We start from the raw sequence: 12,216 nt of genomic DNA, 5'->3' as shown, positions 1-12,216 counted from the left end.
ATTAAGGAGCACATACCTTATAAATCAATTCCACTTAGAAGAACACTTGGGTTGGGTTCTACAAAGCTAAATATATACATGTCTTTATGCCCATGTGCAAGAATTCTGTAACTGACTTCCTAGAAATAGAGTGAGGGTCGGGGGCACACATTATCATTTTGATAGACTGTCCTTGTTGTGGTCGCTGATCTCCAATCATGGCCCCCACTGACCTACACCTCCCACATTCACACCCTTACAGAGAACCTTCTCACGTTAAATCTGAGCTATCCCTCCTTATAATTTTAGCAAATATAGTTGTCTATATATTTTAATTAACATTGAGAATTAATCTGAATCTAAAACTTCCTCCTCCCTCTGACATAACAAGACGAGTAGCATGCTTTAATTTGTCCTCATCCCCTACTTTCTTTATTTTGATTAAATCATTTGGAATTTTCTAGACTTACTAATTTTTAATACCCTATTCCTCTGTTTCTTCTGGCATTTCTTATTAATTACATTGAGCTTCATAACCACATTATAAAAATAGTTTAGACGACTATAAGTGTTAGTATTTTTTTCGTCATCATCTTGTAACATGTCATCTTTTTTTAAAATTCCTCTTTAGCTTTAAGCTCCTCTTTTATATTTTATGTTTTTCCACCCAGAGGAGATGCCTGAATGGTAAGTTTTTACACCATTGCGTGTATAACAATATCTTTATTTTTCCTCATGATGCATTGACACTTTATCTGGTCATGGAGTTTGAGGCTCAAAATGCTTTTTCCTCAGCTTCCTGAGAGCACGTCTCTGTTACCCTCTGGAATTCAGTCTGGATAGAAAATAGGATGAAAACTGATTTTGTTTTTTCAGGTAACCTATTTTTTTTTTCTATTTGGTAAAGTTCTGGATTTTCACTTTGTCCTTGAAATTCAATAATCTCACTAGGATTTGTTTGTGTTTTTGTTTCTTTGCTTTTTAAAATCGTCAGACTCAGCACTTGTCAGTCATTTGCAGAAAGGACTTTCAGATTCTCCAAGCCTGAAGCTCTCATAACAAGGAGATTCTGAATTTTCTGCTATTCTTGTTTCTTGCTTGAAATCTTAAAAAACACACACACAAATAGGGTGTGAAAAAAATCAAAATGGTAGACAGAGAAGAAAAAATAAAATTTGCCCATAACTTAAAAAAATCTTCTCAACAGTTATTTGATCATACTTTATCGTGACCAGTTGTTCTTTTTTTCCTATTGAATAGATCTGAACATATAGAAATAAGAAATGCTATCATTCTGTTTGCTCATGAAGGCTATATAGTTATTCATAGCCAGACTCAAGAAATTTAGATTATAATTGATCTATTCCTGGGGGAAAAAACATCTGCTTTCTGTGTGTCAAAGCCTATATTCTCATTCACTTTCTTAATAAAATTGGAGATAGACTTGTCTAGAGTAATGATTTGGCCTCATTCATTATAAAATCATTTTCAGCATTTGGATTATATATTTAGATTGTATGAATTTCTGAAAACTGTATTACTAATATATAAAATATATGCAAAATATAAACAAAAAGATTCCTAGCTTAAATAAATAGCTAAAAAGTATTAAAGGAAAAACAGTGGGTCTGATTGAATTAATCTTGATTGAGTTTTGCTCTGTGCCAGGCTCCTCTACTATCTGTATAAACATCCTTCCTTTAATTCTCCCATCAGCCTGATGAGGCAAGCAATGCCATTGCCCCTTTTTCACATAGAAGGGAACTGAAGTTGAGAGAGCTTGCGTATGGTCACACAATTAGCAAATGACCAAGCAGGATTTGAATACAAGCTACCTGATTCCTTGGGCGTGTTTGCTTAAGGCACACCATGGTATGAAAGCTGCTGGGAGCCTGATCTCTGCACCTCACAATCAGAGAAGACATCCTCGCAATCAGAATATGGGCCTTGGCACACAGAAAGCAGATGTTTTTTCCCCAAAGAATGCATTAATTCTATAATCTAATTTCTTGGGTCTGGCTGTAAATAACTATACAGCTTTCATGACCAGGTGGTGGCTCCTGAAGGGATTAGCCAGGCAACGAAGAGAAGGGCATTTCAGAAGAGGACAATTTTTACAACAACACAGAAGAGTGAGGAATGTGGTCCACTGAGGAGAATTGCAGGTTGTTGTGTCTGGAAGTAAGCATCTCTCTGTGCTGTCAACTTTTCTGAGGCATGTTGGTTTGGCACTTTGGGTTTTATCAAGATGGCATGTCTACAAAAGGCTGTTCGTTGATTCACATCAGTGGTGAAGGTGGTTGAAATAACCAAGCTGATGGAGATCTGGTTATTTCAATCATATAGACATAGCTTTAAGATTTGCTTTCACCTATTCAGAATTGGGGCTTAAATGACCATGGATTGCAGATGAAATTTATTGGAAAACCACAGCATGAGCAAGTCATATTTACTCATCAAAATAATTGGGAGTGAAGCTCAGGACAGCAGTGTCAGGTCTGCGTGATTCTGGCCCATGGGCTGTCCACTTACGCGGAGTCCGTATCAAGGGAGAGTGAGAATGAACACCAGAGAAAAATGTCAGCAAGTAGGGTCCTTGCCATTTTAAGCTTTCAGAGCATTTCTATGCACATAAATGAATCAAGAACCAGTTGAATAGTTAAGAAAATGGTTTTCACAGAGCTCTTTAAAATTTAACAGGTGTCAAAGAAATTCTACCAAAGAAGCTGAAGTGCACTTTGAGTGTGTTTATGCTCAGTGTTATTGCCTGACACAAGGATAGGAGGTGAAGCCAAGTACCTTCATCCCAGGAATGCTTAAATTCCAGTCCACGTTCAATTTCATCATGTGCTAGAAATATCCTGGATGATTCAATTAATTCCCTGTAAAAGAACGCACCAGTTCCTACAGATCTTGTTCCCATATGACATAATGAAATACTTGCTGTAACGAATTGCATTGGATTTTATTAAGTCAACCTACCATGATTGCTGTGTGTCATGTTTACTCTTGGGAACCAACGCAACCGTGTGTGTTAGCTGGTATTCCTTCTGTCATTTGAAACCCTCTCTTTTGGAGTGATCTCTGACCACTTTAAGGCCTTGGTATCTCTTTAAAAACAAAGGCCTCATATCTTCAGATCTCACCCTAAATTCCATTGGCCTCTGAATTCCAATCAAAGAAAACTGAATAATTCAATTCTCTTTGAAATTTTTGATGCAATCTGATGTTGACATGGATCTCAAGAGTTGTCTACATGGAAAGCACACCCTCCCCCTGGACTGCTGCCCACACTGGTTTTTTGCAGCTGATTCAAAGCTCTTTAAGACCAGGTTTCTCTCGAGTCTCTTACATGATCACAGCTTGGATAAATTGACTTTGGTGGAAAACATCTTGGCATTTCAGGTTCATGAATTTAGGAAATGTAAGGGTTTGGTCAGAGAAAAGTGAGATGCTTAAGACTTGACATGGTGAAAAAAATGTGGTTTGAAACAAAGCTATTCTTTAAGAGACGGGCTAAATTTCTGACTTATAGTCTGGAGACTGTCTGGCCTGTAGGACTTGAGATTCTTGTGCAACATCATAGGGGGAATAGAGGATGCTAGGATGAATTTACAAGTCACGACATGCTTCCTGGGGCATGAACATTCTGCTTTCTGCTTTGCTCCCTAGATTTTACCCTTCAGTGGCCTTCTATCACACCAGTTCTCTGGATCTCTCATATGGGTGCTTAATCTGTCTATTCTTTTGTCTCATTTTCAAGTTGTTCATGTGTTATATTGCCTCCACAGCCATATTGAAAGGTCCTAGAGATCAAGGGCCATGTTCTACACTGCACTTGTGACTATCCCAGCATCTAATAGTGTGCTGAGTTCACGGGAGACGTCTGTCAATCCCTGTAAAGCAAACCAAATTGAGTCAGCAGCCTTGGTAATCTTGACCCAGAGCCAGGACAGAATCTCCCGAGTTTACTTGTCCTCATTGGCTGCCACTTCACAGCTCATTTCTCTGTTCAATTACTCTTCTGTCCCAACTACCCACATACGTTCTTCTCTTCAAAAGGCATCTTCGTTTTTGGAAAATTTCTAGGCTTTTCTCACCTGTAGTCCCTTTTCTTCTTCTTGAATGCCAAATCTAGGCATATGGCATTAAATGTTTTTTGGTCAATAATTAACAAGTTAGTAGGTTCTACCTGTGTGGTTGCCTGGTTTTAGCACAAGATTTAATAATAACTATATGCTTACAGACCTTGTAAGTGGCTTTTCAGTAAATCAATTCAGTTTTTATTGAGCATGGCAAAATTATCATTTTTGTTGGAGCTCATCCTCGCTTCCAAAGCTCAAGCTATTTCTTTGCTTTGTCATTCTCTCTTTTCTCTTAGAAATATATATTTCCTCTAATCCTAAAATCAATAAGTGGTTATTGCAAAGATTTTGGCAAATATAGAAGGACAATAGGAAAATTAAATCCATCCGTAATCCCGTCACCCGGAAATAGACATTTTGAAAGTAATTTCCTTCCTGACTTTCTCTGTGCGTGTGTATGTGCATGGCCCTCACTCTAAGCCAGGATGCACCGACGTGATTTCCTATTTCCTTAAATCCAAATGAGATCTGACCTTACCCTTCAGCCATCCATCCAGAGGACACAAGTACCTTGCCAAATTGGAGGGAATTTCACTGATATTTTTATTATAATTGACTGAAAATTATAAATCAATCCATGAAAAGTAGATATTTTTGTGATTCAGTCTCCCATATAAGAATATGGTATATAACCTTTATTCGAATTTTCTTTTGTCTCTTGGTAAAATGTTATAGGTTCCTTTAGGGGAGGAGTGTAGAAGTCCTACCCTTTTCTAAGTTATTTCTAGGTGTTTAACCTTTTTTTTATTGTGACTATGAAAAAAAATCTTTTTATCCTTAGATTTACTGTTATTAATGACATTATTTAAGATATTTACTGATCGTTTGTATTTACTTTGTCTTCAACCATATTAGTAAATTGTTTTATATTAATTTTCAGTTTATTCCTTGGAAATTTTGCGTAGACCACAGCACCACAGCAAAGGATAATGGGCATACCTCTTATTTCCATTTCATACTTCTTACATTGACTAGAATGTCAATAACAAGATTAATAATGCCGATATTTCTATTTTAAAGAGGTTTTCTCCAGTGTTTTATAGATAAATATTATGTTAGCTGCTGTTTTGAGATACATGTTCCTTTTAAAGCTAAGTAATTAACAGTTGTTTCAAAAAAATGTTCTTTGATTGAGACTTTCATAAGAATTGTGTAGCCACCTGTTTAAAAGACTATTGTCCTGAGAGTAAGTGTTAACATGGGCATAATTTAGTAACTGATTGATTGTTAATGGTAATGGGTAGTAGCAGGGTAAATAGTACTTAACATTTGTAACATTTGTTTACATTATTCCACTTAGCCTAGATAGGCTTTATTATACCATTTATATTTTTGTTTTTATCATCTATATTTACCGTTTTTCCTTCTTCTTCCACTATTGCCTTGCAACATCTCACAGTGTCGTCTGAAGTATTCGCGTTCCATGGATATTTGTTGTTAGTGACCTAGTAACCTAGCACTGATGATAATAACAATAGTCATAGTGATCTAATATCTGTTGAGTACTTACCAAGTACCCAGGCTGCTTCGAGAACTTTAAATGCTACGTTTTTAATCACACAGCAATCTTTTGAGATTGATATGATTATTAAGCCCTTTATTCCACATAAGGAACCTGAGGCGCTGAGAGAGATTAAGCAGGTCGCCTCAGGTGCAGCCCTAGGCAGTGATAGGACCTGGGTTTAAGGGCAGGCCTCCTCATCGCAGAGCCGCATTCCCTTCCACACACGGCCATGTTATTGCAAGCTTCTTTAAATGAAATTTTAATCCTGCCTTGTAACTATGAGAGCTCCTGCAACAATAGAGTGGGGTAAGACTCAAAATGTGTTTCTCTGGAATAGTATTTAATTTGGGGTTTTGTTTTTACTTCTCAAAATAGAACTTTTGATTCTGCTATGTGAAATGGTCCTACGAATATTTTGTTTAGTAGTCTTTATAGCTTTTCCTAACCAGCATAGCTTTGGTTACCTCTTAAATCTCTATTTCATAAAATTTTTTACTTTTGTTGAGAGCAAAAATTATTTTATCCCTTGTGGCAAATAAATATTCACCATTAGCGAAGCAATGATGATGACGTACACGCAATCTGAATAGTCCGTCTTCAGCTTGCTGTCCAGGGTTTGCGGGAGCAGCTGCCTGTGCTCTGGGCTGCAGGTGGTGGATTCGCCAGAGCCTGGATGCAGAGTGCAGAAACGGGCTCCACTCTGGCTCGTGACCAGTCCCTGTGAGGCCACTGGGAAACCAGAGGTGTTCTTATCTTTGAATAGAGCATATAAAATTAAGTAAGATATGATTAAGTTTTCTTCTAGGGCTAGAAATTTGTTACCAATATGATTATGATGAACATAGTTCAGAAGTTGCAAAAATATATTTTTGATAAACATCAAAACATCAAGACTATTAAACATATTTTGCCATTTGAAAACTCTCAACACTTTGTTTAATCAATATAAAATGCATTATTTGAAAATCTTTTTTTTTTTTTTTAGGAAGTTTGGCCCTGAGCTAACATCTGTGCCCATCTTCCTCCACTTTATATGTGGGACGCCTACCACAGCATGGCGTGCCAAGCCGTGCCATGTCTGCACCCGGGATCCAAAACAGTGAACCCTGGGCCGCCGAAACGGAATGTGCGCGCTTAACCCCTGTGCCACCAGTCCGGCCCCCTGAAAATCTTAAAAATGACCAATTGAATATATAAACATCTTCAATTTTGAGTGACAGAATTATCATTTTTATGCTCCTTTAGAAAATAAATTTAATTGATTCTTCTCGATATACTTTCACTGCAATCACTATGTTCCCTGTCTCTACCCCATATATTCACAAATAATTAAAATAACAAAACAATAGTCACCCCCCAATTCCACTATAAAAATAGTGTTTTAGAAAAAGCATATTTCAAATTATCAAACACTCTACTCATTTCCACAGTTTCAAGTCTACAAACAAAAAGTTATCTTTCCGTAAGTTTATTTTCTGCTGGCTTAGATTATAAATAGTTCTTGGAGTTCATATTTTTCAAAATCGTTGTGCTTCTTCATTGAAAAATAACTGACTTTTTCCCACGTTCGTTTTGTATCTGCCAGTTGTGTCTACCTTCAGTGTTTTAATTAAAGTTTATTTTGGGCTATCTACATAAAGATGAATTAGTTTGGAAGCCAAATTTTATTACTCCTACTCCAAAGATAGGTCCAATAACAGATGCAACAAATTTTAACTCTCATCTCTGTCAGGATCGCAGATGGTGTTGGTGTGGAAGACATCTGTGGCACAGGGCAGAGAAGACATGATTGGCTTCCTCTTAAAGTCAGGGCCAAGGATGTGCAAAAAAGATCTAAGGATGCCACGAGCAATTCCAGCGCTGTCTGGCGCACATGCAGGGCAGGGTGACCAATCACAACAGATCCGGAGGCCATCCACTGGGGACCCAGGGACACACTGAGTACACGGTGATCCAAGGTTTTCGTATGTTTTTTTGGCAGAACCTGGAATGAAGAATAGATGTGATAAATTGTGCTGTATCAGGTAGGAATATGGTCACAGCAAGTTTGAATCCCCTTTCACTATCGCTGAGGACAATTTTATGTCAGATAAATGAAGCGGCAAATAGATAAAACCGAAACTGCAAAAATGAAAAGAAAAAAATGGGGCAGTGCTATACTATTAATTGAGTGTATTGACAGTAGGATATAAACATGGGCTTAGACTCTCCATTTATTATTTTAACAAGTATTATTGAGCACCCGCTATGTGCTGGAAACTGTGATGTTTGTTGGGAGGCCAGCAGATGCAGTTTAAACACAGTGCCTGATTTCTCAGAGCCTGTGGTCTTGTGGGGGAGCCTTCATGCATGTTAAAATGTTACCACAGGTGTAAATGATACGTACGTAATTGAAACAATTTTTTTATTTTTACCATTCTCAACATTTGTATTTGTACAGTCCATCCTTTCCACTATCATAAACTGTAAATATTAGTGTAACAATAAGCATTTTACATATATTAACTCATTTAATCCTCACACCACTCTGTCAGAGATGAACTATTAATATCTGACTTTACCAACAAAAAAGCTGAAACGTAGAAAGAACAGCATCATTTGCCCAAGGGAAGCGGGAACTGAACACTGGCAGTGTCGGCCCGTCTTTGCTCTTCATCACGACTGTATTTCAGTGATATGATTCTTCATGCTAAGTTTCCTGTAAATCTTTATCCAGAGCATCAGTATTTATACATTTCGCTTTCATTGGGCCAAAATGTCCCTCTGGGCCTTGTCATTGATGTTTTCCAGAGTGCTCTGCATACAATGGACTTTGGGATGTCTTATTGATAAATGACCTCACCAGCCAGGCAGAGAAGGTCATCTTGTTGCATAAATGATGTTGGCAAACTCCCTTAAATGCAATTTTAATTCTGCATTATAGCTATCAGGTGACTCCAGTTAACAGGGTTTTAAATAAGGATAAAACGGAGGGAAGTGAGGAGGATCCCAGACTATCTTAGCTCACACACAGGCCAGAAAGTTCCAGCATTGGGATACAGCGATGCTCCAAGGAGGTGGCTGGACACCTGATGACCCAACAGCATCTCTCAGAGGAGGCTGTCCGGGCACAGTGTCCTGCCTGCTTTTTCTCCATAGTTCAATTCTTTCTCCGTTTTTGACCTTGACAGCACATGCCCTCTTACTACGCTCTGCTTCCATCATTTCCAGACATCCACCCATTGCTTCTGGACATCCACTGCACACGTATTTCCATAGTGCTCTGTGGTTGCTGACATAGCTGCAAACCTCAGAGTTACATTCCCCATGAGATAGTATCCTGTGGGACCTGGCTCACGGCACCTGGTTTAGGGCAGAGGTTTGGTGTTGGTCCCGCATGACCTCATGGCCAGTCTGGAGCCAGTTGCCCTTGATTCAGGAGCTGACCCCTGTCCACTAATTTATAGCCGGGTTGTGATGATACTTAACATTTGATGTCTTGGGAGCTTTCTGCAGGAAGTTCTGAGCATGTCAGGCACTCTGAGAATCTGAGAAGCCTGTAGTGAAACTGTCAGGCAAGTTGCATAACTTTTCCAATGTAAACATATTATTGATTTATTTCTGCCGTGAATGTGACTCAAGTCAGTAATTTGTGTGGCTGGCAGGCCAGGGAACAGAGAATGAATCTGTTTGTTAGAAGAGAAAGAGAATGAGGAGAGAAGGACCTTGAAGCTGCTGGGATTTCATAAATATTAAATTTTGAAGAAATTTCTAAAAATAGTGTTGTTAATTGTGTGGTTAGTTGTGAAGTTTTGATAGCAAAGTGACAGGGCAGAAGGGAACCTCAGTGATTACCTAGATCATTTTTCTACTCCAAGAGACAAAAAGAGGTGGTTGTCAAACATTTAAACATCTGTATCCAAATGAAAAGCCCCTAAAATCTTCAGAGTAACAGTCTCGAGAAGACGCTGAACTGGAAAGCCTGCTCCTTCCCTTTTCTGCACCATCTCTGTCCATTACTCTGCCTTATCTTCCTTCTTAGCCTCGACTCCTAGCTGCATTCTGTGTGTTCACGTGTTTGTGTGTTTGTCCTCGCCGCTGCTGGAATGTAAGCTCCACGGGGCAGCTTGGTCTCTTTTGTCCACTGCTGTAACTCCTGTGACTGGAAGGGCTTGGTCTATGGTAGATGCTTATAAATGTTTGTTGAATAAATGAATGAATTAATGTACGTATAGAGACGTGTCTGGAACAATACCTATCTCTAGGGAATACAATTAGCAAAGCTGGAAAAAAAATTGAAGGGGGAAGAAGGAGGTAGAATGGTGGACTTTTATTTTATAAACCTCTACATTGTTTATATTTTGAATTTCTTAACAAAATGATGTTTGGCTTGATTTGCATTTAACTGTTTAGGAATGTACCTATTGCACAAGTAGGTAAATGTAGAGATGTTGTTATGCAAGCAGATGTTTATTAATGTCCTAGAGTCTTTTTCGATGAATATGTCCAATGTTCTATAGCAAGGTGGTAAGTTCCTTTACAGGGAGGGCTGAGATTTTAAAAATCTATTTTTAGTATTCCATATATGGTAAAAAATTAATATGTAATTATTGACCGACCCTCTGGACAAAACAGAACAACATTGCTACCAATTTCTAAGATGAAAATCTCTTCCACGTGTTGGGAGCAGTCTTTCATTCGCACTCAGCAAACTGGTAGAACTACTGGGCAGAATACCTGCAACTTTTTGGGAAACATTTGATCATAAACAATAAATAGAATCAGTTCATAAGAGTAAAAATTATGCAAACACACACAATGGATTTTTAAAAAACACTACAAAATTGCAAAATTAAAGATGAAGAGTACGTTAGTCAGAGCCCGGTCAGGAAAACAGAGCCTGTACCAGATACATTTCAGTAAACACATTTATTATGGAGAAATAATTACAAAGGTGTTGAGAAAGCTTAAAAGTCAGACGGGAAGGACAGCAATGCAGAGATGAGGAACAGCAGGGAGCCTCTGTCACCTTTAGAGCTGGAGGAACCAGGCAGAAGGTAGTGTTACCTGGGTCCTGAGGTAACTGGGTAGGACCTGGGACTGCCCAGAAACGCAAAGGGAGGGGCCATCCGTAGGGACCAGAACCAGAGGGAGAGGCTCTCTGATGGAAAGTGGTCTGTGTAGGAGACATAGTCACTACCCAAAGTAGAAAGAGGCAAAGAAATACTCTGGCTTCTCCCTGCTTCCCATCCTTAAATCTCCTAGTGGTGCCTCCCATTGGCCAAACCTAACAGGAAGTCAGTTTGAAAAGGATTTTAGGAAATGTAGTTAATAGGATTTGTTCCCTGAAATACAGTGCAGATGGGGAAAGAATCAGGAACGGTTCTGAGAGCAAATAGGTAAATGACCTGAACAAATGTTATAAGAAAGGGAGTAATATGTTCTATTCATGCTATAGTCAAGTTTTATATAAAATATGTTTAGATTGATTTAGTAACACTATTTTATACAACATTTATTCAGATATATTTGGGTGAGAATATCAGTGTGGATTGAAGAGGAGCATTAATTATTTCTTACCTGTTTAGACTTAGAAATCCTTTTCATAGCAATAGATAATACTGCCAATCACTTTATTGATTCTTTCTTCCTATATTATTTTAATGATGTATTATAGCATCAAAAATAACAAATTTCTTGCTCCCTTGATGTTAGGAATTTTTGTAATTGTGACAAAAAATTCAATGCTTTAAAAATTTTTCTTTTCTGATTTGTTTCTAAATGGTAAACTAAGAGAGAGACTTTGAGTCTGTATTTATGAGCATTTTTCATGAAAAATCTTTTCCCCCCAATAAATTAAAGGCCAAATTAGGCATAACTGCTATTATATTTTCTCTTTTTTACTTTGGCTTTTGAAATACTGGAGACATTTCAATGTGCTATGTAGGAATTTAAATTAAATGAATGCTCCTCATGGATCTTTTGAGGATCATCTTGAGGTGAATTTGCAGAATTATTATCATTTATTGCTTTTCATCAACTATATAATTGAGAAGATTCTCCAGTGATTTATACCACCATAAAATGCTTGGTCTTATGTCTATTAATTATGGTTTGGAAGATGTAGTAAGTATAATGTTAATGAATGTGTTGAGTGATGTTGGATTAATTGGAATGACAGAAACGCCTTAAGCAAAAAGTGATAGTTTGAAACTATTGGCAAATCCAAAGATAAAACTGTTATTTGATTTGTGTCTTGTCCAGTCCTTAGGAATCTGGCTGGCCCAGAGCAAGAGGCTCCAATCTTTCATTGTTATTCTTGGTATTTTTAAAAAAATTTTTTATAATGGAAATTTCAAACATGTACAAGAGTAACTCCAAGTACTATTTACCCAGCTTCGACAATTATTAACTCATGATCAGTCTTGTTTTCATATATATTTCCTTTCTTCTCTCCTTCAACTCCACTGGATTATTTTAAAGAAAATCTCAGACATCATATCACTTCATCCCTGGTTTCAATGAACCTTTTGTTGGGGAGGAACTGGTAGCTTCTATTTAGTAGTGTGGTAGGAGGATCAACACAAAATTCATCTGTTTCCCAAGATT

The 12,216-nt window shown here is 37.8% G+C and overlaps 1 long non-coding RNA gene across 1 annotated transcript in view; it reads left to right on the top strand.

Moving 5' to 3' along the window:
* The window catches only part of LOC139080803 (uncharacterized), a 41,224-nt gene extending 34,324 nt beyond the window's left edge, over nucleotides 1–6,900 (top strand). Inside the window, exon 3 of the long non-coding RNA XR_011535599.1 lies at nucleotides 6,614–6,900. This is a non-coding gene — a long non-coding RNA (uncharacterized lncRNA). The remainder of the gene's footprint in view (nucleotides 1–6,613) is intronic.
* Nucleotides 6,901–12,216: the final 5,316 nt, after the last annotated feature.

Source organism: Equus przewalskii, chromosome 32 (assembly GCF_037783145.1).
Source record: "Equus przewalskii isolate Varuska chromosome 32, EquPr2, whole genome shotgun sequence".
NCBI lineage: Eukaryota > Metazoa > Chordata > Mammalia > Perissodactyla > Equidae > Equus > Equus przewalskii.
This window is presented reverse-complemented; position numbering and strand designations above follow the sequence as displayed.